Raw genomic sequence first — 27,487 nt, forward strand, 5'->3', positions numbered from 1 at the left:
GGATCCAGTATCCAAGATATTATGCATTGTGCAGATTGGTCCTCTGATTCAACGTTTAAGACGTTTTATTACAAGCCGGTGGGAGATATTACTTCTGTGGTATTTAAACAGCGTTAAACTAGCATAATCTGAAGCCTCCGGTCCTGTAATAGAATCAAAAATTTGCTAGCATTCGCGACAAGAATTTTCAATTCTATTAAGGACACGGAGGCGAGGATTATCCCACCCGGCTTAATGTACTGTATGTATTAAGCTTACCCACCCTTTTATGCAAGAATTACGGGGTGTTGTTTCCTTTATTTCAGGATCGGATAAGAAGTCGGACTGACAGACGACTGACGTCGAGATGACGATCTGAAGTTCTTCTTCCACGTTGGAGGATTGTTTGGTTCATGTTATGGACTGTTTTGTTTGGTTCACGTTATGGACTTATCGCCTCAAAGAAAGAGGAAGTGATGTGCACGCTGGGGGTTCTTATGGACTGTGGGGGCGTGCCTATAACCATGGTGTTCATGGGAAATGTAGTAATTTTACTGTTTACTTGAGAAAATAATATATTTTCATTGGCTGCTGTGTTGATGCAGTAAAGTTTGAGAAGCATAATCCTCGCCTCCGTGTCCTTAATAGAATTGAAAATTCTTGTCGCGAATGCTAGCAAATTTTTGATTCCCCGCTGCAGCCCGAGTGCATCGACGGTATTTTCCATTGGAGAGAGAGAGAGAGTGACGTGGGGACGCCTGACAGTTTACATACGGATATAACGCGGTGTAGAAATGTTATCACTGTTCATCAGTTAGAATTCGCAAATAACACGGAGAATCAGCTTCAAGAGAAACTTTGGGGCATATTATCAAGGGATTTATCTCCGCTTTTTTGGCTTTAAAAGCCAAGAAAGCGGATATAAAATTATCTCCCTATTACCTAGCTGTCGCTAACACCAGTTAGCAACAGCTAGTAGGAGATAGCGACCATTTTGGGCCCCGCTTTGCATGTCAGAGATATTTATCACTAATGACATGCAAAGTGGGCATGCCAAGATGTTAGCGACTGGAAACAGTCGCTAACATCGCTATCTCCTATTACCAACTTTTGGAGATATTCGCACTAAGCGCAAATATCTCCAAAAGCTAACACCTACCCTGAGCAGTTCTTAGCCATGTTATCCAATTGGAGGTGGATAACATGACTAAGAGCATTAGCTCGGTAATACATGAATATCGCTGACTTTACAGCGATATTCATGCATTTCGGCCCATTTTTGTCGCCTAGGAGATAAATCTTGATAATAGCAAGGCTCCTAAGAGAGAAAAATCGCCGCAACACGGCGATAAAATTATTGCCGCTAAGCCAACATAGCGATAATTATCGCTAGTTGTTGGTAATATGCCCCTTTGTATCTGCACGTCTTTCCGCTAGACCACTCTTGCCACTAGTGGTGAGGCTAGTGGTGATGTCATGCTTCCTGCAAAGACTGCAAATTATATCCTACAAATACAGTCCCACCCCAGACCCTGGTCAGTTTCTCCTCTAGTACACCGGCACCAAAATTTAACAGTTGCAGCAATCCATTGCATCTGGGCGTTGAAACGCATATATATTTTTAGCACACATTTCTTATTTTTTTTGTATCCCTTTCTTGACCATACTACGTCAAATAGATAAAAGCCGGCAAGGAGAAGCAGTACTTTTGTGGTGTAGTATGGTATGAGGTATGTTGGTCGTTGTCATGGTGTGGGAGAGACACGGAGGTAACCTTTTTCCCTTTAAATCTGATCCTCAGCACCCAAGCTGGACATAGTGCTTGATTTTACTTACTTATCGCTCTTCCATTCACTCTGAATACAGAGGGTCAGATTTACTAAGATTTTGAGTAGGGGTTGCATCACTTTTGTGGTGCTGTCCCAACGAAAAGTCATTTTTATGTACTAAACCATACAAAGCTACATTGCGTGGTTTAGTAAATACAAAGTAACACAAGGGAGCGCATAGCTCTGTCTTGACTTACCTTACATTGGGAAGGAGTTCCATGAGAGGAGCGTGGAGGTCCCCATTTATCTCCCCATGTATTTTGGCACAATCCCAGTTTTAACGAGATATAACAAGAAGACCTTTTTATCTCCTCTTTCCATGTGTGTCACATTTGGCAGTACATATGAAAAGAGGGAAACACCTTTAAGAGGGTGTTATACCTGGCATCTTTGGCGTGATTTCCCTGTCTTTTGGATTCCAATCTGTTTTTTTTAATTGTTTGCTGTATTTTGTTTTTGCTGGTTTTAGGACTCTGGCCACTTTACCACTTTCCTACTGGTGTTAAAGTACAAGTACTCCCAGTGTAAATTGCACTATTTTTTTTTTTATCCATGATCAGCATATTTGACTTACTAGTAAGTCCCTAGTAAAGTGCACAAGGTGTGCCCAGGGCCTGTAAATTAGGGGTTACTAGTGGGCCTGCAGGACTGACTATGTCACCCACAGGAGTAGCCCTGCAACCATGTCTTGGACCTGCCACTGCAGAGTCTGTACGTGAAGTTTTAAACCGCCATTTCGACCTGGCAAGTGCACCCACTTGCCAGGCCCAAACCTTCCCTTTTATTACATGTAAGGGATCCCTAAGGTAGGCCTAAGGCTGCCCTATGGGCAGGGTGCAATGTAATTAAAAGGCACCCTCGTGCCAGGCCCAAACCTTCCCTTTTATTACATGTAAGGGATCCCTAAAGTAAGACTAAGGAGGCCCCATGGGCAGGGTGCAGTGTATTTAAAAGGTAAAACTGTTGTGTAGTTCCTATAAATCTATATAGGATCTGCACATTTAGACAACATAAACTGTGGGATTGGTGTCCAGACTGATTTCAGAAACTCCCACGGGTATGTTCGCTTGTATACCAGCTAGCTCACAGTGCCACTATGAACTCCTCCCACCAAGGAGAGAATAGTTTCTGGCAACTATCCAACATGACAGCCATGTCCCATCAGGGATTGTTGAAACAGTACAGTACTTTTCGCTCAGTCCCTCGTGATCTCTTTGTCTCAGAGAGATACACAGAATAAACGGTGGGGACGTTTTCAATAAGCAGTTATTGAGCCAGCCTCATTCTAGTGTAAAATAGGTGTGCTGAAACAACCGTAAGACAGAAACCGATATAAAGGATTATAAGTACCAACAGAGTAAATGGATGGTAGATTTCTACCATAGTGCTAAAACAATGAATATATGCAAGCATATAAATACATGTCAGTAATAATGCATACTCCTACGATGCAGGTCCTATCTAGATGTACCTTAATGTACCTAGCATGTATGTATGTGTATAGCCAAGAATCCCCCTAGGATAAATCTAACCCCATTACCTGGTGTGAGAGAATGAAGGGCCCTGTCTTGGTCTTGAGATGGACCACCCCGCGAGGGATGTCAGACCACTGCGTGCTGGAGTGCCTGCGTGCAGGAACCTCAGCGTCTCACGTCAGTGTGCCCGAATGAAAGTCTTTCTCCTTTGCCCACCTCAGCAGAGATATGTTGATTATATATCCAAAAGATACCCTCAGGGGTTCTACCTTCTTGTGTCATGTCAGCAGAGGATGACGAAAGGGATGACCCTTATAAATAGTTATTATGCAGAAGATGGTAATCCTGCTGTGATTCTGAGAATCCCCATGGATAATAAATGAGGCTAGTTATCTGGGAAACCCTCCCAACATTTTATGCAGCATCTAACTAGGTAAAAGGTCAATACCAAAAACCCTTATGTAGTGTAATGGCAGAGAAAATATAGATGAAAGGGGAGGTGACTATCCAGGCCTATATTGGGGTACATTACAAATCATAACAGAACATGTGCTGTGTGTTTTCCATGTCTAAATAGTGAAATACTGCTAATTTTGTTTTTCACTATTGCAAGAAATATCCCTCCTATAGGGTAACATGGGGACTGGCTTGAAATATCTTTTAAGGGTAATTTCCCATTGCGAGCTGAGAGAGATTTAGAGTTTGGGGCCTCTGAACTCACAATTTAAAAGTACATCTCTTGGAGAAGTGGCTTTTTAAATTGCAAAATACTACTTTCAACAAGAGGGCATTTTCTTGCTTAATCATTCTGTGCCATTGCATGTCTGCAGAATCAACATCTGGGTTAGGATGACAGTTGGGCTCTTGTGAATTCACTACAGACAGTCATACAAGCTGAGATGTGCATTGTATATCATGATGGCCCATCACCAGGCTGATGGGCCTTCCTAAGCTAGGGTGGTGGGTGATGTCACAAACACCTGAAAAGGGCTGTTCCTGTCCTTACAAAAAGCTGTCTCCACCCCCCCCCATAGTGTGCCTGGAGCCACGTCAGGGAAAGGTTGGGTCCTGTGCACTACAAAGACTTTCCTTTGAAGTTTGCTTTCTTTAAAACCAGAAAGTGGTATAAGTAATGGACCTCTGACACTCTCAAATACGAACACTTCTGGACTAAAGGACATTCTGCCAGGAAGAAGAGATGGATGCTGCAGGAGAAACTGACACTCTGCCTGTTGCTTCGGTGTACTGGCCTACAAGTTGCTGCTCCTGGGAGTCAAAGTACCTGACTTTGCTTTCTACATCCTGCTTTCAATGTTCTTCAAGGGCGTGTGGATGCTTGTCTCTTGTTAAGAAGTCTCAGGGCCTTTAAAGACTTCATCTACCGGTGCCTGGGCTCTTTTCTTAAGAGTTATGACTTGCCAAGCGGTGCCAAATCCAGTCTCTGGGCCCTCGGAAGAGGAATCTTGTGAACTAAAGGAGAAAATTCACGCCTCAACTCCCAGCGTCTGTTTTCATTGACGCATTGCCACTGCCAGCACCGGAGCGTATTTCCACATCGGTGCATCGACAACGGCTTTCAACCCAGGCCCCAGCTTTCTGTCGATGTGCGTCAGAAGAACCGCCGCAGCATGAGTTTTGAGCACTGCATCGCCAAAGTCTGTGACGCACCTCTCTAACTCTGACTTCAACTCTGTGGTAGCAAAGCAGCATGTCTGGATTTTCAACGCTTTGTACCTGGGTGCTGATTTCTTCATTGATGTTGCCCAGCAGGAATGAACCGAGGGTGCTTGACGGGAGGTTGACGCATCACCACCCCTTCCAGTAAGAAACTGATACATCACATCATAGGGAACAAACTCATCACCTCCCCTGTGCTGCAGTATGGAATTAAAGCATCTCCTCCCCTGGCAGTAAGGAACCAATGCATCAGCTCCACTGGGAGTAATGAACCAGCGTATCGCTTTGCTTTTCTGGCACCTCACGCCTCCTGCGCCTCACACTGTCTTTGAATTTTTATGCATCTGAGGTACTTTGTGCTAAAAGTGATACATCAATAGATTTCTATGGCCTGCATTTGCTTAACCTTTGAAAAGTCGTTTCTTTAAATGTGTACGCTGAATTTTTATTGTTTTGGTCTTGTCTTATTCATATAAATATTTGCTATTTTTCTAATTTGGTGTAGACTCATTTTGCAGTGTTTTTACTGTATTAATGTGTGTGTATGTACAAATGCTTCACACATTGCCTCTGAGATAAGCTTGACTGCTAGTGGCAAGCTACCAAGGGGGTGAGCAGGGGTTATCTTAGCTATGTGACTTCCTTACCCTGACTAAAGTGAGGGTTCCTACTTGGACAGGGTGCAAACCACTGCCAACTAGATACCCAATTTCTAACAGAGGGAAACACCTTTAAGCATTGTTTCTGTGCAGGAAGGGGTCCCTTCCTGTACAAAAAAATTCGACCTATAGTGCACACACCCCGATTGATGTTAAGCAGCACACAGTGCACCAGAATTAGGACGCAGCAGAAATGCGCAATATCTTAGTTAATTTGGTGCATTTCTGCTGTCTCCCTTCCATGCAACGCAGTTCAGCAACTTTGCTTGCTGCCATGCAATGTGTGAGAAATTAGTAAATCTGCCCCAGAATGCGCTGCCACCAGGCGATTTTCTACGGTCAACTTTACTGAAATGCGGAGAGGACTGCTCTCAAATTGGTCTCTAATTTTCAGATCTCACAATCATGTGCTCTTGTGGGCCCTGGGAAAAGGTATAGAGTGGTCTCCTTGTTTTACGCTGGCCAGTATACAGTTAATGACTAGGTGCTTGTTGGAAATGGCCCTTTAATGCAGAATCACCCCCAAATATTTTGCCTTCCTTCTCCCCTTTTTGCTGAATTTTTTTTGTTGGCTTTAGGACTATGGGCACTTTACCACTGCTAACCAGTGCAAAATTGTATGTGCTCTCTGTTTAAAACATGGTGGCATTGTCTCATCCATAATTGGCATATTCATTTTACTTATAAGTTCTTAGTAATGCGCACTACATGTGCCAAGGGCCTGTAAATTAAATGCTACTAGTGGGCCTGCAGCACTGGTTGTGCCACCCACTTAAGGAGCTGGGCCTGCAGCACTGGGTATGCCACCCACTTAAGGAGCCCTTTGAACATGTCTCAAGCATGCCATTGAAGAGCCAATGTGTGCAGTTCTAAATAAGCCTGGGTGGCAAACCCTGCTCCAGAAGCGGAGTGTGCACAGTTTTGCCAACTCCACGCTCTGTTAGGAACACGGAGTTCAGGCAAAACTCTGACTCCGCGGCAGAGCAGAGTTAGCCCCTGCCCATGCCCAGAAACAGTGCAAAAAATCATGTACCTGCTCCTCTGGGCTGCCCGCCTCTTCGCCATGTTCTTTCCTCCTCCCCGCCCACGTGTGTGCATGTGCAGTTCTTGCGAAACATACAACATAGGGGTTTGCGACCAGCGAGGATGAGGATGGCGAGAAGGAGAGACTACGGCGAGCAGGTAAGTGAATTTTTTCCAGTTTTTAGTTATGGAGGGTGGAGCTGAGTGGAGTTCCAAGGAGTTTTTTTTTCCAACTCCGTGGAACTCCGCGTAGTGGCACTGCGCCAACTCCACCTAGGGTTAGTTTTAGACTGCTATGTTAATCTGGGAAATGAAACCGCTCGTGTGAGAGGCTGGCTCAGTATATGATGTACACTTATGTAAGTGGACACCTTGCACTGATCCAGACAAACGTATGGTGATTTTAGTGGTCTTAGACAACCTTTAAAAGCTCTCTAAGTGGTAGCTGTGGAGAGCAGCCTTAGTCCAGAAGGAGTGTAAAGGAGCTTGTTTTACCAGAACACAATCTTATAGGTATATAGTAAGTGAAAAAGAACCACACAGTGTATTTATAAAAAGATGTATTTATTGTAAGACACTTACTAACACATACAGATATCTCCTAGCCAGAGATTTACACAATGCACACACTTCTTTTCAATAGAAACAGGTAAGTAGCATAGAATACACAGTGGTCACCAGAGGGAGACCAAACCATATACTAACATAGTGATATGCGAACCATGACTCGAGTCAAGACAATAGTCAAAGGACGTAGAAGTCCCGGGAACCCAATGAACCACCCACGGTAAGTATCTAGGAGCCCCACGGAGGTCATGTGCAGGGTAGCAACATAACTGCATTCTTCGTACAAATCAATGTGTAAGTCGCAGTTGCAATTTTAAAGAAACAGGACCCTTCCTAATGGACCCTGAAGAAACCCAGTTGAATACAAGAGGTTGGAGAGCCACCCCACCCAAGCATACCTTAGAAATCAGGATACTTGCACCAAGGAAGCCGGTGCATAGGTGTAAATTGGAGTCGGAAACCGTCATCAAACTCAATGGGTGACTTCAGAAAAATGCTGCTGCTGGAGAAGGTGAAAGTGTCCAGTGAAAACCAAAGGTGGATTCAAGTTGTGAAGAACCTGAAAGCAGAAGGGACAGAGTCTATGCCACTCAGAAGTGACCATGAGGCACAGAAGATGAATGCCCACAGATGTCGGGTGTTGCAGCAGAGAAGTGACCTTGAAACCGCAGCTGTGTGGACCAGGTGATGCGGTGCAAGACCAGGAGCCATACACGCGCTGTCCCATTTGGGATGTCGAGAGTTGACAGGTCGTTGTCCTGCAGGATCACCAACAAGCCTTGGCAACTGCAACCACTGTAGAAGTAGAATAAGGTGCAATGTTGGGACCAGCAAGGTCCAGGAGACTCACCACAAGCAAGGGAGTCAGGGCAGGCTCTGAGCAATTGGGGGAGCCCAAAAGAATTCAAATGCGACCCTCAACAAGCACCCACAGGCCGGAGGCAATTGGGTCCGGAAAAAGACCTTGAGTAACTACCAAAAAAGTAGGCCCATGGTGCAAGCAATGCGGTGTGGTCAAAGATTCTGGTTACTGGAGATGCTTGAGATTGGGGCTACTAAGAGCCTGAAGATCTTGATGGAAGGAAGTCAACAAGCCTTTGCAATTGAAAGGTTGATGCAGTGCACATGGGTTCAGTTCCTGCAGCTCCAACGAGGAATACTGGCCTCAAACATGGTGAGAGGGCAGGGCAGGTTTCAAGGGATGTGGAGAACCACCACCTGTGTTGCTGACCCTTTTGGAGTCTGTAGGAGCCCATGATCAGCAGACTGGTCACGGTAGTTGTGGTGCCTGCAGATGCAGGGAAGTGACTCCTTCACTTCAAGGGAGATTCCTTCAGGTGTCTTGGATGCCCACAGGCCCTGGACAGGTTCCTGTATGGATCACAGGCACAGACATTGCAGCAGACAAGCAGGGCAAAGAGATCAAGAGCAGCAGGAGTCTTCCCAGTTGCAGCCTTGATGCTCAGAGCGAAGTCCAGAGTGACCAGATGGTCTAAGTTGAAGTGGTGTCTGAATTGTATCATGTTCCATGACAAATCTAGGGACCCACCCACAGGTAAGCCCTCAAGTACCGTAAGGAAAGGGTTAGGACAATACAGGGGTCTCTCCCTAAGGAGGGTCTGGACAAGGGGGAGAAATCTGCCCTGTCCTTTATTCAGTTTCTCACCAGATCAGGAGCCAATGGCTCCCTGAACTGGTCTGAGCTGGACTATGGATGGAGGGCACCATATGTGCCCTGCCTGCAGACTATGTGGTGCTGGCAAGCTCCCCCAACCTGCTGCAGTACACTAAACCCTGTCTGGGAGGTGGTCATACATCCCTGTGACAGGATGCCTATTGTTCTGCCTTCCGCTGCTCGAGTTTTGCTAAGCAGCAGGAGGGCACAATCGTGTCTCTGGTCGGCAGCAGCCATGTTGTGCTGTACGGGTCTGGAAGGCTGGTACCAGGAGCACTGAGGCCTAACGGAGTGCCTTTACAGTGCTTGGAATCATACCTCCCACACTGTTTATGGTGTGGGGGTATGATTCCAACAAGTTTGATACCAAACACGACAGGGTCCGCTACAGCCAGTTTTGAGATGGTCATCGCGTAATGACGCAGTCCCCCTCCATATGTGATATGGCTATCTCACTTACAACCCGGGAGAAAGGACTCCAAAGGCTGTAGCGGTGTTCTGTAAACTAGGGGCACCCTCACACTTAGAACCAAGCACCCTGCCTTCAGGATTGAAAAGGCCTGCTGTAGGGGTGACTTATAAGTTTTAAGTGCAGTGACCTTAGATATAGGGAAAACTATGTCTTTCGTAAGTAGTGCTAGCAGCCATTTCTGGTGGCTCAGAGGACTAATGCGTCCCTTGCAGGGGCATGTGTTCAACCTCATGGTCACAGGTTCAAGCTCTGGCAGGTTCACTCAGCCTTTCATTCATCTGAGGTTGATATAATGAGTACCATTGAGTTGGGTAACAATAAACGTTTGCTACTCAGCACCAAGATATCTCCGGGTGAACATGCGCTTTACAAATACACCTGTAATGTTTATGTTATGTTAGCACCAGCTTACATAGGCTCCAATGGCAGGCCTGTAGAGATAGTTTGTATAGTCTCCCATAGGTGGTATAATACATGGTTCAACCTATGGGGGACCTCTGGGGTACCTATACCTTTGGTACCTTATTACCATATACTAGGGACTGATAAAGGTACCCCAGTATCCAATCTGGGATGCACCTAGGTACTTACCATAAAAATGTAGACAAAGCAGAGAGACAGCAGAGAGACTGGTGTCCTGATTAGCAGGATCCCAGTCAGACTAGTCAGATACAGTGTTACATCAAGCAAAAAGTGGGGGTAACCATATAAGCATATCCTACTTTCCTACATCTTGCCAGGCCCAAAACTTCCTTTTCATACATATAAGGCACCCCTAAGATTGTAGCTGGACAGCCAAAGGGCAGAGTGCAGTGTATTTAAAAAGTAAGACACACACTTTTAAGTTTTACATGTCCTGGTAGTGAAAAGTGTTTATATTTCCTTTTTGCTAGTGCAAGGCCTACTTCTCCCATAGGATAACAATGGGTTTCCCTATTACATTTAATACATGGTAATTTTCAATTGGGAGCAGATGGACAGTTTGAGTTTTGTATCTAAAGAATTGTAATTTAAAACCCAGTTGAATGGTAGAATCAGATTTTATGTCACAATTCTGAAATTTCCTAATTTAGAAAGTTGTCATTTTATTGTCCTAACCATTTTGTGTCTGCAGTCTGTCCCTGCGATGCATGACTCAGTTGGTCTTTGTGCATTGCTCCCGACAGTAAGGCAAAGGGAAGCTTAGTGGTGGCAGGATGGATCACTCTGATTCAATGAGGGAAGGAGCTGTCACCTACCACACTTGCACATCATAAAGACTGTACCTGAACATGTTCACAAATGTTTTTTCACTAGTCTTTTGTGTCCCCAAACAAGCTGGAGTCAGGGCAGGAAGAAAGGGGATGTCTGACACCTCAGGGGTGGGTAAAACTCCAGAACCTTCTCCCATGTCAAAGTGGGCACCAGGTATAAATAATGGACCTAAATGTAACAAAAGGAGGGAGGGAGAGAGGCAAGTGGAACAGTGTTGTTTAAATGCCCCTCACACACCAACAGGCCCCTTGGTGTCATGCTTCATGATCGGGGCCTTCGCACCCCTCTACGGGATGCGGCGTGCTACGACTCACGGATACGTAGGAGCACTTGATAGTGAACTATGTGTAGGTGTGTGTTTTGGGGAAGAAGTGTGAGTAGTGAGGTGAGGTGAAAAAGTGGAGGTTTAAAAAAATACCTGGCTCATAGGAAAAAATTATTTATTATGTCCTCGGCTGGTATTGTTAAATAGTGCAAGGTGAGGTTGACAGATATACGTATTAGGGTATATCAACCTTTAAAAACGTCGACATGTTTTGGAGTACAACGACTCCTTCTTCAGGACGAGGATATGCACGTTATCCTCACCTTACTCACATGGATGTAGAATGTTAAAGTGTATTCTACCAAAAGTACAAACTAGGTGAAATGTACCTATCAATGTTAATAGTGGATAAGCTCTGTTGCGCCCAATTGGCGTTTAGAAGAACCTGTGGAGTAAAAAACATAATAAACATCACAGTCGGACGTCCAGGAACAAGGAAAAACATTGGTTTCCTAATTATATGAGGGTAAAAAGAACCCGAAATGAGGTTCATGGACCCTGTGGAAAGAAACACTAAAAAAGGACACACAATAGACATAGACATACATATATAGTAGAAAAACACGCCAGAATGTCTTTCCCAACCAAGACTGTTAAGGAGAGGAGGGAGTTTTACAATGGATGCTTACTTATAGTTCAAGGTTCTCTGACCTCATGAGCCGAAGCGTGGTATTGGGGTATTCCTTCCTCACTGCTCAGTAAAGGAACCTAAAAGATGTTAAGGGTAGGTTTTAGGTAGATATAGTTGTTATGAGAGAAATTCTTAGAGAAAATCAGCTAGCCCTCGATGCTGCGACCCAACTCACGGTTACTGCACGGTCTAATGGACTGCCTTCCCCTCAACGCTGCTCCGACGAAGTGTAGGGTCAGGTTGGAAAATCGCCTCTTATATACTGCCCAAGACTTCAATTAGAGAGTTTAATTAGTTAATTTGAAGCGGAAAGCATGCCCAAATACGGGTGCTGTGAGCAGGAGAAGTCCGGTATTGCGCGGTGGACAGGGGCGCGATACATGATAGAAATGCGCATGCGCTAAGAGTTAGTATTGCTGCAATCGCGCATGCGCGGCGCTAGTTATTACTTTGCCCAGTGGAGTCAGATGATGCGCATGCGCGCCAATTAGACGCCCATGTCCTGCGCGTGCCAAAAAGGGAGCATTAACAACAGTAGGCGTATAGCGTTTTCAAAATCGAACCCCATGTTCAAAGTTATATATTTACATTAAAAGTAAAGGTACCTAAGGCGGCATTTGTTCAAAACAGTCCAAGTATTCATGGAGTCACAATGCAATGGGATAAACGCATGAAGCTTGCAATAGGTCATGCTATTAACCTTGAAGGAAAAAATGGAGAGTCATTGTCATCAGAAAGGATCAGCGTAGCTGGCTCCAAGGAATGGAGTCATTAAGCCCAGAGGTGTCGGTCCCTAGACGGAACACCCACCGCTGCTCTTTCTCAAATAGCCCTGCCTCTGTAGGCAGTTGCTCAATCACTGTCCAGTGTATCTCATTAACACAGTGTTGGTATTCAAGAAAATGGGCTGCCATTTTAGTAGTGGATTTTTTGCATCTTATGTTGCTTTTATGCTCATTGATCCTTATTCTGACTTGCCTCGTTGTCATGCCCACGTATTCCTTCTTGCAGGGGCATGTGATAAGGTACACAACGTTCTTACTGTTACAGTTGGTAAAAGTACGTTGTTCCCAACTGGTACCATTCGTGAAGGTGAGTGTTTGGCTCTTCTTGGTTTGATGACAACTATTGCAGTTGCCACAAGGGTGATGGCCATGTATTCCTTGTAACCTTATCTGTTCCACTTTGTGTGTGGGAGGTCTAGTATGGACGAGCATGTCCTTTAGATTCCTGCCACGTCTATGAGCAAACAGTGGTTTTTCCAGATTCAGTGAGCCGCTTGTTAAGGTGCGCCAATGTTTGTTGACCAGTTTGGAAACTTGGTTCGAGACTGGACTGTAAGTAGTGATACAGACTGTTCTACTAGGTTGATTGTCTTTTGGAGGTATTTCTTCCAAGAGAGCTTCACGATTGTTATTCCTGGCTCTTTTCATTGCCTTCTCAATGACATGATTAGGATATTTTCTCTGTTTCAGTTTCCTGCCCAGGTCCTTGGCCTGAGTTTTGTATTTAGCTATGTCGCTACAGTTGCGACGTAGGCGTAGGAACTGCCCGTATGGTAAATTTTCCCTCAGGTGACGCGGATGGAAACTGTCAAACCTGAGGAGGCAGTTCCTCGCCGTTGGCTTGAAATGGGTATCAGTTTTTAGCAGACCTGCCTCATGATAGACATTGAGATCCAGAAAGACCATTGAGCTGCTGGACATTTAGTGGGTGAATTTCAGGAAAGAGTTCTGGTTGTTGAGCCAATGCATGAACTCAAGGATTGATTGGCCATCCCCTTCCCAGATCACCAAAATGTCATCGATATACCGCCGCCATGTGTGGATTCTCCCCCTGAAAGGGTTGTCTGGGTGGAGAATCTTGGAGGATTCTAGATGGTGAACGTACACTCCCGCCAAGCTCGGAGCAAATGTGCTCCCCATGCTGGTTCCATGGCTTTGCCAGAACAGAGTGCCCTCGTATTCAAAAAAGTTTTTGGTGAGGGCTAGCGAAATACATTCCATGACCACTCCACGGGGAGTTTGGTATTTCCACCGGTCAGAATGAAGTACCTCCTCGATAATCAGTAGTGTCTCATCATGTGGGAGGCTCCTGTAGAGACTCTCCACATCAAGGGTCAGAAGCATTTGTGAATCAGGATCAAAGGGGTGGTTCTGTAGTAATTGCAGAACCGCCTTCGTATCCCTAAGGTACGTATCAGTTGCTTGCACCAGGGGTCTCAAAAAGGCATCGGCAAACTTTGACAGTGGTTCAAGGATAGAAGAAATGCCGGACACAATCGGGCGACCTGGTGGGTTTTCAAGGTTTTTGTGGACCTTGGGTATTGTATAGAAATAGGGAGTGCGAGGATTCTTTTGGACAAGGAATTCAGATTATTTTTTGGTGAGCCAATTATGCGCCAGGGCTTCCTCGATCATCGCTTCTATTTGCACTCGTAGAGACTCGGTGGGGTCATCTGCCAAAACTTGATAATTACTTCTGTCAGAGAGGAGTCTCCTGCATTCTTTGTCATAAGCAGTAGTAGTCTGAATGACCACTGCCCCACCTTTGTCTGCAGGTTTTATGGTCAGGTTTTTGTTGAGTTTTAGTTCTCTAATCGCCTCATTCTCTAGTTTACTCAAGTTCTGGAACACCTTCTGTTTGGTGTCTAATTTTTTGAGTTCAAGCATGATAGCATTCTCAAATGCCAGAACCTCCACAGGGAGTTGGTTGTCAAGGGGTGTGAAGTTCGACTTTGGCCTTAAACCTGTATCGGAGGTATCTTGAGACAGTTCTTTGTCCTTAAAGAAAGCCCTCAGTTTGATGGTTCTTATGAAATCTTGGATTTCTTTATGTAACAGAAAAGTGCTCCTACGTGTCCGTGAGTCGTAGCACGCCGCATCCCGTACAGGGGTGCGAATGCCCCGATGATGAAGCATGACACCAAGGGGCCTGTTGGTGTGTGAGGGGCATTTAAACAACACTGTGTGCTCCCCATCACTTTAGGGATCACTACCACTTTCTGAGTGGATTCTATTTTGTTTAAACATAAATAATGGACCCTCAGACTCAAGTCTTCACTACACCTCTGGACATGTGGAAGACTCAGAAGAAGGACTGCTGTGCTGCTTTGCTTTAAGATGGAGTGTCACTCTACTGCCTTCGGTGCTGCATAGCTGCCCTAATGCCTGAGTAAGAATTACTGGATCTGAATCTTGAAACCAGGGCCACCAGATTGACTCCAAGGCAATTTTGGCTGACCTCCTGATCAGAACCTCAGGGACAGAACAGACTCTAGCAACCGTGTACACTGTATCAGGAATCTGCCAGTTGTGAGGACTGCTCTCCCAAGTGATACCATCCTATTTCTGGACCATTGGAAGTGGCCCTGCCAGCTGTGGTCCCAACTGAACAAAAGATGCATGGTGTATTGCCTGCAAAACTCTGCATCCGAACCACAGTACGATGCATCACCTCACAAAAACTCTGAATCAGAATGGCTGTGCGACATATTTTTCTAATGCAGGTCTTTGCTTCACAGTACGCAGCCTCCTCAGAACCACCACTGTGCCACACATCTTTGACACAGGGTTTCTCATCATAGGACTCTCATCAATGGCATCCTTGATGACGGCGCAGGACTCTGCATCACAAGCCCGGCAACTTCTTCAGAACCAGCCGGTGTGCAATGCATCTTTGACGTAGGACTTTGCATCACAAGGCCCTCTGCAATGGCATCCTCAATGACGATAAGGGACCCTGATTCCCAGAGTCACAGCTCCAAAGTACCACAGCAGCATGATGCATCCTCAGCGCAGGATCTTACAATGCTCCATAACTAGCACTTAAGGTACTTTGTTCAGCAGGCCTAACTGGATTCCTGTAACTAGCCCGGGCCCCATATTGGTGGGCCTAAACTTGTAACTTGGTCCTGCTTTAGTGCAATCAGAAAACCAAATTTGGTGTTTAGTGGTGAGGGTTGAGCACAGGTTAATTTGGGGTTGACTTGTGACTTAACCCTGACAAGTATTGTGGTTTTTGCCTGAGTAGGGTTTCACCCCGCTACCAACAACTGAATTTCTTACAGTGCCAAAATATATGGGTTGATGCATGGGAAAACTCAGGCTGCACCCAGGTAACACCTTCCCGGGGCAGAGTAACACAAGGCAGTGACTTGCGTTGCCTTGCGTTAATCTGGCTTTACCAAGCCACGCAGGGCAGGACGATGGAGTGACCTTCTGCCGCTTGGTAAATCTGACTTTAGGATTGCATTGACCTTGCATCACATTGCGTGAAATGATAAATCCGGCCCTCAGTTTATTAAGCAATATGGCGTAGGATATGCTGACCTAAAATCTTTAGAAACTCCATGGTGATATAACTCAGTACAAAGTTATTCATATGTCAAATCTTAAAAACTTTGACCTGATTTACAGGTTGGCAGAGTTTTACCTAATACAAGTGCCATAGAATACAATGCACTTGTAATAAGATGGATGGCATCTGCCATGTTTGTTATGGAGTAACCCTCCACTAAACTCTAAATCACTCCCCTTTTGTCTTCAAATACAGGACATCCACTTTGCCTACCTTAAAACGTAATGTTTATTTAATCAGTTTGTTCATTTGTACCTGAGGATCAAATATATCACACACTTACGTTTCCACACCAGCTCCTTCCTTACTATCTCCTTAGATGTAAAATATTATTTTATTTTTTTTAAAGTATAACCAGGCAACTGGAACTGCACAGATAACAGAAACCTGCCAGGCACTAGGGGTGGGAGGAACTCATTTGAAGCTCCGCGGAGCTTCGCATGCAGTGGAGTTGTTTAACGTCACACTGCTCGCACTGCTTTTTAGTGGCAGAAGCTTGTCCTGACCTGTAAAAGCAGCACACTCAACACCACACAGAGCACCAGAGGGCACTGCTTATTTATATTGCTCAAGTAGATTTTCTTCAGGTCTAAACTTAGACTCCAGGTCTAAGTTTACATTTGTTTGCCAGGCACTGGTCTTTTTCTGGAGAAAATCTTCATCGATGAGGTCGTCGTCAGATTGGAGGGGCTTCTGGATCCAAAGAAGAATTAGTCAATGGGTGGCTGCCTGCAGGACCTCAGTGGGAGCCTAAGCATTAGCAGGAAGTTTGAGGCTCTTCCTGTCAAATGTGGGAAAACTCAGATTGGGCAAAGTCTAAAGCTTAGGCCCGTGTAGGTGTCTGCATTTGGGTGCTGCTCGGTGTTGGTTCCATGGAAGTCCTCTATGGTCCGACTTTAGTGGATACTGTGCTCTAACAATACGAACTTACAGAAACCCATGAAATTCATGCAACATGATGGTTCACACTAGACCGAGAGCCACACAGTCTTCATTCAATTCCTACTCTAAGGTCTGTCACTCATAAATGTCTGTTGTGTAGTTTCCAGTAATTAGTAGGAACTGCATCTTATGGATGACATAAACTTAGGATGGTGTGAGACTGATTCCATGCCCCCTCGCAGGATATGATGTTCCTTGGGCCTGCTCACTCACAGTGCCACCATTAACACCCGTTAAGCTTAGAAGGGGAGCACACAGTTCTGGCAACTACTGAGCATGACAACGCTAGCTGAATACCGCATCCCGACCTGGCATTATGCCCTAGATTTGAGAATCCCTAGGACATTATATTTACCCACGACGTTGAAAGAATTTAAAAAGCATCTACCCGCCCTGAGTAAGCCCCAGGCCGGATGGCCATGTAAGGGGGCGAAACATGTGTTGGCTGTTTTTTCTTTCACCCACTCTTATGAATAGAGTGCAAATAAATGTACAAACACCTCATGACAAACCAGTGCGTTATTGGAATTTCTTCCTGAAAAATCCAGATGAAACGAATCTTGCCCAGGCAAACCTGTTGAATCTTGCTTACTTTAGGGGGTTAGGGGTTTCTCCCCCTGTCAAGGGCAAGAACCACAAAAAGAAGAATCTCCAGTTAGTAAGGGATTGGGACCTCTTTACCCCGCACTCCTAAAAACTACTGAGCATGGCAACCCTGTTCCCTCAGGAATCGTGGTGACAGGCCTATGACTTTTCCCTCAGTCACTTGTTCTCTCTTTCGCTCATAGAAATATACAAAAATACACGAAGGGACATTTTTCAATATTTATTGAATGATAGTGATTCTTGTATTTCAAATATGTGCTGCAATGTTTAGCAGAGAGAAGCAGACAAAAGTTATAATGAGTGTCAAAACTGTGAACAAAATGAAGAGTTCCACCATCTTGTTGAGCCAGCTCATATGCATACAAATACAGTATTCATAACAATCTAGCGTACTCCTTCAAGGCAAACCATGACCTACATGTCTGTGGAATGCATGTACGGTCTACTAAGAAACCCTCTTCTGGATAATCTAAGCCCTTTACCTGGTGGGTAATAGTGTAGGACCCTGTCTGAGTCACAAAGTGTACAACCCTCACGGAGATGTCATTTATCTGCTAGGTGAAAGCTTCAGCATGCAGGGACCCCTCAACATCAGCAGAAGTATCTCCTCTGATTATATTTGGAAACAAAAGGATATATGTAGAAAAGCAAATCCTTGCCTCGGGCCATGATTGTGATCAGGCTGTCTATTGTTTGTATTCCACAGATAATAGCTGTGTCACCAAATGGACTATTGCAAGGATTCTGTCCACAAACATAACTATGCGTAGGATTGTGGGATGTTAGTGCATAGGGATGGAGTCATCCTACCACCTTAGTACCCATGATGAGCCCAGGGACGACTAGCTATAGTGTCTCACTTGCTCTCCTACTCACTCACAGAGAAACAAATAATTAGACACCCCAGAATATAACACTCCCAGATCTCTCAGGAATCGGGGTAGCAAGCTGCACCCGTTCGCTCGCACCGTTGTACTTGTCCACAATAAGACTTGACAGAGACACAAACAAGTTTAAAATATTTATTTTAACTATAGTGCTCTAAGATGCTGTATACATGCCAAAACAAGCAGAAAAATGCTTAATACAAGTATGGTCAGCATGCAGTTAGTCTATAAATCATGAAAGTAGATGTAATTGTGAAAAGACAGTATAGTCTAATGTAGCAGGGTTTCTGTTCTCCCACAGAACTGTGCACAGAGGATTGGAACCTCAGCGAATTAGGGTGACCCAAAACTCACCTTAGTACCCAACAAACCCCTTACTGAGCTAGCTACAGTGTCTCATTGGTCATAACAAACTCCCAATGTTTAGACAAACCAGAACATGAACTTACAATACCTCAGGTTACGTGGAACACATGAGCACTCTTTCGTTATACAATCATTTCAAACCAGAACGTGGAGTAAATGAGGAAACGTGCACATTTGAAATATTTATTTACTAATGCCGTTTTCTCAGGCGCAGTATCTTAGATAATACAAGGAAACATATTATCAGAAGCAAAGTTATCAGCATAGTTACTAGTCCATAGAAAGCAAATGGTGACAGCATGTTAACATGCTGTAATGAATAAGGGTTAACAACACTTATTTCTCCCCCTCCCTAACTCACATATTATATTAATAGCTAAGAAGGTCTCTTTGGGTTTTAGCAGGGCGGGCCCATACCTCAGGATCCTAGAATGAAGAGATCACATCAGCATACACCAGCTCTCTCTGCATGCGAACAGCATCAAGTGTGTATCTGTGCTCTAAGCAAAGCAATATAAAACCCGCCTAAAGCCTAAAGTTGGCAGAAGCTGCACTTATGTCTATAAAGGTGCGGAGATCAGACCTCATAACAATTCTGTATTGTGTTATTCCTGAAGCTTCAGCACTCTCTGTACAGACATAGTTTATTAAGCAAAGCTGATAGTAGAGCAATAACATATTATTCTCATGTAAACCACAACGGGCTACTAGGTTGAAAGCTAAATCAACAATTAAGTGTTGTGTGCAGAAGCAGCAAAAAGGAAAAATGGCATTTAAACATGTAACAAGCCCATGCTAACTTAACACATTATAAAGATAAACAGTAGCTATATGACACCCCCCCATGATCCGAGCACGGATAAGATAAGATAAGGGCAATTTCATGAGAGCAGAGTTCACGAACTATGAACAACCTTATAATTATAAAAAACTACATGAACCAAATCAAAATTCAAAAAATGTCAATTTCAGAATTCAACAGCACTCAAGTCAATAGGACTGGGAGGTGAAAAAATGCAAAAAAATGTGGGCATCATCATAAACCAATAAGGGTCATCAAGGCAAGACCGAATATGCAAAATATGCAGCAACAGCCTCCAACAGGAAATCACCGTCTTCATCCGAAAACAGTTCAGCCATCCAATTCAAAAGAGGAAAAGAACAAACATGTTCTCCCAGTACCGGAGCCTCTATTACCATCAGAGGACAACTCGGTGGGTTTTCAAGAAAGCTCAGTGGCAAGAAATCTTGTGCTGCTGTAAGAATGTTCCAAGGACCCATTAGTCCATGCATCGCTGCTAAGGCCATAATCCTGTCGCCAGTACAAACCAACTCGTGATTAACGATGGGACTCATCAGCTGATTAAAGTCGACTTCAGGAGAAACCGGTCCGCAGAGACACAAATCAATGGCCCAGTCAAAATCACAGCTTAGGCAATGAAACATAGGCTGGGCACAGGTGAAGTAGGAAAATCGAAACGATAATCCATATGCCGTGCTTAAAATCGCAAGCGGCAGCGTGCCATAATATTCATGCATCCGGTTGCGAAACAGCGCCAGGAGGGGCTGGGCGGCTCTTTCCACTTGTGGGGCATCCATATTTAAGGAAGCAAACAACCACTAGAACGGCTGCCGCTAGTGCAAGTAAAACAGGGAATCCACCAAACAAACTCGAAAAAATGGAATGGAAGAGAGCAGGGATGACTCCAAAGATTTTTTCAAATGAAGTTACAAGACCACTGCTAACAGTTTTAAAAAAATGCGCCAGCCCAGTTGTGGAGGACGCGTTAAAGATAGAATGTACCATCTCGCTGAAATGCAACGGTAAATCAGTATTTAAAAGGGCCTGAACCTCAGTCCGTGTATTAGCTATGTGAAGAACGAAAGTCTCCCTAGCCGAACTCAAGGCCACTTCTTTCTGGGACAATAGAGCCCTTATTCTGCTCATGCCGTTGAACTCTGCTGTCAAGGTTGGGATGCGTGGCCAGATGGAAACATCCCTATTTTCATGTGTGGGTGGGTACAGAACATTTCTGCAGCAAACTACACGCTCAGTTAGGGTTACCACATAAGCAACACCTCTAATTAACCCGCAACAATCTTCATTATTTAAAAGCAAATAACTTCCGTTTCCCAGTAAGGTAAAAGTCGGGGTGATTGCAGGAACTGGAGTCCCTTTTAAAACACAGGCTAAGTTTGGCCGGTCTTGGTTACAAGAACCGTGCAATTGTATTTGCCTACACATTAGCGTATGGTCTGGTGTTTCTGTACACTCCTCCCCATTCAGATAAACCTCCTGTCCGTCTTTCAAGCATCTATAAGTGAAAGGGAGGGACCAGACTTTATGTAGAAAAGCACTACCTAAGGGCTCATAGCGACCTATGGCAACATATCTCATACAATTTGTAAATTTATATAAAGCAAAAGGTAATGTTATCAAACCGTGGATAAGCCACGTTGCAGCGTTGGCCTCTGCCACAGAAAAAGGCAAGGACTCCAATCTCTAAATAGAAAATGAAGCATCTCGCATGGAAAGCAAGCGCTGCTTGTCAGTCAAATTAAAGGGGGCAAAGAGAGAAGAAACATTCATGTAGGTCCATGGCACCTTGCCAGATTTAAGTGTTTGAAGAGTCCATGCAAATTGCATGATAGAACGTAATTGATTCTGACCATGGTACAACACAGACACTTCATCATGCACAATATCCACTACAGAAGACACAATATTATCTAAAGTGTAAATGCGGGAAGAAAGCATGTTAATACTATTATCAACCACAGCAAGCACTTTTTCTAGATTGGCTTGATCTATAGCTCTAAGGCGTGTCGCTGCCTCAATCTGTGAAGTCTTCCAGATTTAATGGTAAACAGCATATATCCATCTCTTTGATCTACCACTAGCCGGGCCTTTTATGAAATCATTTAAATCTACATCATCATTCAGCTTTGCAAGATGTAATTTAACTGCAGACAATTTAGATTGTTTCAGCCAATTTTGACATAATTTGCCCACAGAGTAAGTTGTGACAGAATGTTCAGTTTCAAAACGTGGATCAGGTCTGACCTGTGTAAAGCCATCAGATAAACCCAGAAAACGGTGCTGGCATGAATCAGCACTCCTGTGCCACATCAGCCAACCTTTCGGATCCATACTGGATATGTTAAAGGATGAATTTAGCAACAGGGTTTGCAAGTCCCTAATCGAAAACTGAGTATAATTACTCCAACCAGAATATTCGTCTAACTCAGGGATGGTTGGAGTATTCAATTTTTTAGAAGTAGCCAATCCAAAGCATGTTGTCTGTGAAATAGAAGAGTTAAAAAACAACATTTGATTCGGGATGAGACAAGCACGGTGCAAAGCCTCAGTGCCTTGTACCTGCCAGCTTTTAGAACCCCTAACATATTTTAAGTCAATAGTTTCCTTCCATAATTCATAGCCGCCAACAGCCAGCTGATCAAGAAAGGACTTCGAGTACAATAATTTGGTATCGGTAAGTCTAACCTTGGACATAGGCTTCTGTGTCATTTTGAAATAAAAGGACTCGGGATTAGACTGATTGAAGTCAGTAAAATAAGTGTACTTTTTCAAAAAAGTACTTGAACTGCCTTGTTTAGGAGCTGGGCAATGCTCCCATTGTGTATAATTTACAGTATTCCTTCTGGATGTTGTTTTATGCAAGAAGTGATTGCCAAAATGTTGAAAGCAAAACAAATCACCATAATTAGCAGATTCTAAGTACAAATCTTCCGCATCAAAGGCAGCATAGTATTTCAAATCAGAAAACAAAGACTCTACAGCCTGAACATCCCAATCATCAGAACATATGTTTTGTTTCACTACATCCCCCATGTTAACTCTAAGCACATTGGGGACATTAACAACCTCGGTAGGGCCATGAATTTGAAATCTAACGGCATCCCACACTATCCCATCAAGGACAGGCCAAGCAGTGATGTTAACAAATGTCAAGTCTCTTTTCAATCTGTGTGCAGAATGCGATGAGGAAAGGGGGGCCAAAGTTCCATTCAGATGTCGAATGCATGTTCTTTCTTCGACATAGTGTCCATTCACAATTCGGAAAAAATAAAACACAAACCCAATTGACATAAAAAGGTAAATTGAAAAAAGCCCCAGCCAAATATATGTCCAAGGGGTAATCAAAAAATGTTTTTTAAATAAGGTGGCATAAACTGCAAAACGTGAGGGTCTTTTCGAAGCATTGGAAACAGTGTCAAAAGAAAATCTGGATTCTGTGGCCAAACGTGTTTGCAGGTCAGGCATGGACAAGTCAGTGGGGTAAGTGTAGTCTATTTCATCATGGTCAGTACCGGGGAAAGTACTTAATAAAGGACTGGAAATTGCAGGTAATTCGATGGCCACTTCAGTTTCATGATTAGAAGCAGCGGGCAAAACTGAATTTCTCACAATGGAAGGACAGGAAACCGCCGGTGTCATGCTAAGAAGAATCGGCCACTCTGTGTATCTTGACATTGTCAATTGAGATAAACCTGTTTTCCTTACGACCAGGAAGTGGTGGTAAAATCACTGTTCTTGTGCCCTTCACTCCAAGCACTGGAACCGGAGCTCGATAGGAAGGACCAAATTCTTTCTTGTTATCGATCTTCTCTCGAACCAGTTCTCCAACTTGGGGTAGCCAACCGACTACCGGGATTTGCAACGCAGCATCCGACGTGGAGGGCAAATGTTCCTTTGCAAGACTGTCTCTGGTCTTTTGTAGATCCTGTAAAACATTACAATGTTCATCTACGTCAAAGGTTGCGGTGCGAGCCACGCAGTCTAGACCGTCAAGGTCAGGGACGTACATCTTGATGCCAAAGAGCATTTCGTATGGGGTCCGCCCACCCAGAGACCTTCTAGGGAGATTATTAAGAGCACGCTGCACGCCATAGAGGTGGGCTAGCCAGTTTCTGCCAGTGCCTATAACTCGAGCTGTCAAAGATTGCTTTAAATCACGGTTCATTCGCTCCACTACACTATTACCCTCAGGTCTGTAGGGAGACAAAAACTTGACTTGGACCCCCAACGAACTCATGGCATCCTTATACGCCTTAGAGGCGAAAGCCGGACCCTGATCCGAATGGAAGGTACCACAGGCAAAAATCCCCACAAAGATACGCAAATCTCTAATGACAGTCCGTGAATCAGCGCTGCGATGGGGCCAGACCCACACAAAGCGTGTGCATGAATCAACTGCTACTAAGATGTACTTATACGCAGTATCAGAGGAAAAAGGACCGCAGTGATCTAAATAAACACAATCTAGTGGTTTATTAGAAATGTACAACTGTGTTTGTGGCGGACGCGCAGCAGTCGAAGGTTTAATCTGCTGGCAAATGTCACAAAGAAGGACATAATCACGCGTCTGTTTGTACAGTCCCCGCCACCAGAAACGTTGTTGTAATAGAGTCACAGTGGCCGAGACGCCCGCATGCGCAGATGCCACACCTTCATGTGCCGCTGTAATCAAGTCAGCCCTGCGATCCGAGTTGGGAATCAAACAATCTCCAACGCCAGGAATTTTCACAAAAGGAACCTTTTCGGGACTAAAGTGGTATGTGTACTTCGAAGGGAACCCGTAGGATGTTTACCTCCCTTCTCAGTGGCAGCAACAGCCGCCAAGATGTCACCATCAATCTTACTTTTGGACCGTGTAACTGCTGCAACTAAGTATGTAGACACCGCTGATTTCGCCGCTTCATCAGCGAGCGAGTTACCGAATGCGTGGACTCCAACACGCTAGTGGCCAAGAGTATGAATTACAAAAACGAGCGGCAACGTAGCATTAAGCTCCGCCACTCGAACCCAGATCATCTTGTGTTTTATTGTGCTACCCTTGGAATCACGAAAATCATTCTGAATCCAAAAGAACAAGTTGTCATTGTAAGACTGGACACAGTAGTATGAATCACTCACAATAAGAGTAATAACACTAGGATCAGCGTACTCCAACGCTAGTAAGAGAGCACGAAGCTCTGCCAATTGTGCGGTGCAATCTCCCAGAGGCAGCGAGTGCACCTCCCTGGATAAGAACTCATCGTTCAACATGGCAACGACCACAATGGCGTATGCGGAAACGTAGGCATGTTTAGAGCCATGCGCAACCTGCGCCGAGCCATCAGTGTAAATGATGCAATGGAAGTCCTCCAAAGGTCGCATAGCTAGAGGGGCAGGATGAACAAATTCATACTGCAAGTACTCTTGCGACCGTAAAGAGGCATCAAAAATAAACGTGACATCCGTGGACTTCAAGGACGCAGCCCACTGAATCCACGAGGGTGCAAAGCTTTTGAATTTGGTACACTGGCTTTCGTGACTGCCTCCAAATGAGGACAGGGTGTAACAACCAACATGCGTTTCCCCTGTGACTGAGCTCGTTCCTTAAGAATCGCCATCTGCACAGCTGTTAAAACCTTTTCCACAGTGGGAAATCACATCTCAGCCGAAGTGTACAAGTGTGACTTGTAAGCAATAGGTACTGTGTCTCCTTCATTAAAAGTGACATACGTGAAACCCACTGTCCCCGGTATTATTCTTATCACCAGGTTGGTATGGTTATCACGAGTCAGTAAGAACTTAGAAGCGAGCAGATCAGCCTGCAAGGACTGCAAGATGGCTGAGGCTCAGGCAGCCAGCACGATTTTGAAAAAGTTGGTTGTATCAACGCATACAAAGGCTTGATACGCTGGGCATATTCCGGAATGTATGTCCTCCCGAAATTTAAAAAGCCCAGTAAAGACTGTCATTTTTTCAATGTTGTAGGAGCGCGCAACTGTGCGCATTTCTCCAAGAAGTGAGGAGCCAAACCTCTACCTTCATTGTTGAGCTCATAGCCCAGGAACAACACCGTGTACTCAGCAATGTGCGATTTTGCAAAGTTAAATTTGTAACCCATATCTGCAAAGTTACAAATAATCAAATTTACACGACACAGATGTTCCCAAATTTCGTCATCTGTGAGATATATGTCATCCACATACGAACAAGCATCTGGGTCGATTCTCTCCAAACGAGAGACTATGCGGGCAGTAAAGATACCAGGACTATTCTTATAGCCCATTGGGAGACGCCAGAATTGTTTTTGGACCCCAGCGCATGTAAAACTGGTCCATTGGGAGCTAAAGCTGTCCAATCTGTGGGCATAGAAACCGTTGGAAATGTCAAGCGTTGTTTTAAAACGCTTACGCACTAGACTATCCACTAGGGCAGAGCCGTGAGTATTCTGTACTGCACAGTTACGGCAATGCGAGTTCAAATGCCGGTAATCCAATACCAAACGATACGATCCGTCTGGCTTGGTCACAGTAAAAAGAGGATTATTCATCAGTGACACACACGTTTCAATGACTCCCTGACATTCCAATTGTTCAAGGATTTCTGCGACGGAAGCTTTGGCTTCACGTCATAACGGATATTGAGGTTGAGGCTGTGGCTGAGACCACAAAGGAATCTCGTGGCACGGGAACAATTTCTCCCAACCACATTGGTTACGGTACAGAGCCGGTGCGAGAGCCCGAGCCCACTCTTCTGCAAAATGCTGCGCATGCTCTTTCGAGACAGTGTTCGCGAAACTGGGGAGGATCACCTCCTCCCCTCGCGGCGTCGCGAGCACAAAAGGTGGGGGCCAGTCAGCCTCCAAAAGCAAAATATCATACGTAGAAGAAAGATTTTCCCAAAATACCCCTTTGATGGTACGCTGTATGTCACCTTCAATTAACAGGACAATTTCATAAAGTCTTTCAGGGGGAGCAAGTCTCGTATTGGCTGTTTCAATTACAACGTAGACATCAGTCGCTGTCACCCTCAGTAGTGGACGCAGCGCTTCTCTCACTATGGTAATCTCCGCCGCGCTGTCCAGCAAGGTCAGAGCCCACGTCAGATTCCGAAGCCGCGTACTCACTATCTGTGGCATATCGATGCGCTGTTAAGGCTGCGACTTTCTTTTTCGCAAACTGCGGTCTCTTTGGCGTAGAATCCTCCTGCTTCCCTGCGCCTTCTTTCTTCCGCCTCCTCCTCCACCGGTCTTTGGGGCCGATGAGTCCTGAAAGGAACGAGGAGAGCGTTGATCAGAAACCTGAAATCGATCAGGTGATTTAATCATCGCGCAATCGCGCAAATCATAAACTCTCTCTGTCGGCGCAGGAACTTGTGGCGCAGGATAAGAATCCTGAGTCTGCTGTTGTTGCTTCCCCTGTTTCTGATTTTTAGGCCAATTTAGTTTTTTGGACTTGGGCTGGACATCTGCTGTAGCAGACTGCCCTTGTGGTTGTTTTTTCTCCTTGATAGGAAAATATTTCAGACCTTTACTTGTGCGACCTATAGTTTTATATGCGGCCACAACAATCTTCGCTAACTGTCAGGGTTTTTCGGCATCGGGTAGAGCAGCCAAAGCATTCGACACCTGAAAGTTCACTGCATCTCCCTTTATATTGGAGAGGATGAGATCGCTAACAATCTCAAAAGAACCACACAGGCGCATACCCAATTCAACCGCTGCTTCCGGTCCGTGATCATCCTGAACACGCTTAACGATCGTAGGCAGTACGGACATAGACGGGGTGCCGAAACACCTCGTATAAACGGCCGCAAAAGTTTTCCCCCAACTTTCACAGTCAACACGTTCAGGAGTTAAATCCTTAGGCAAAGTAATCGTCAACATTCTATGTTTATCAGCAGGAGTAGAATTCGGAAACACAGCCTCCAGTTGGTCAAATTTCTCGGCAAGCCAGAAAGGGAATT

The sequence above is a fragment of the Lissotriton helveticus genome, chromosome 4_1, assembly GCF_964261635.1.
Source record: "Lissotriton helveticus chromosome 4_1, aLisHel1.1, whole genome shotgun sequence".
NCBI classification, from domain to species: Eukaryota; Metazoa; Chordata; class Amphibia; order Caudata; family Salamandridae; genus Lissotriton; species Lissotriton helveticus.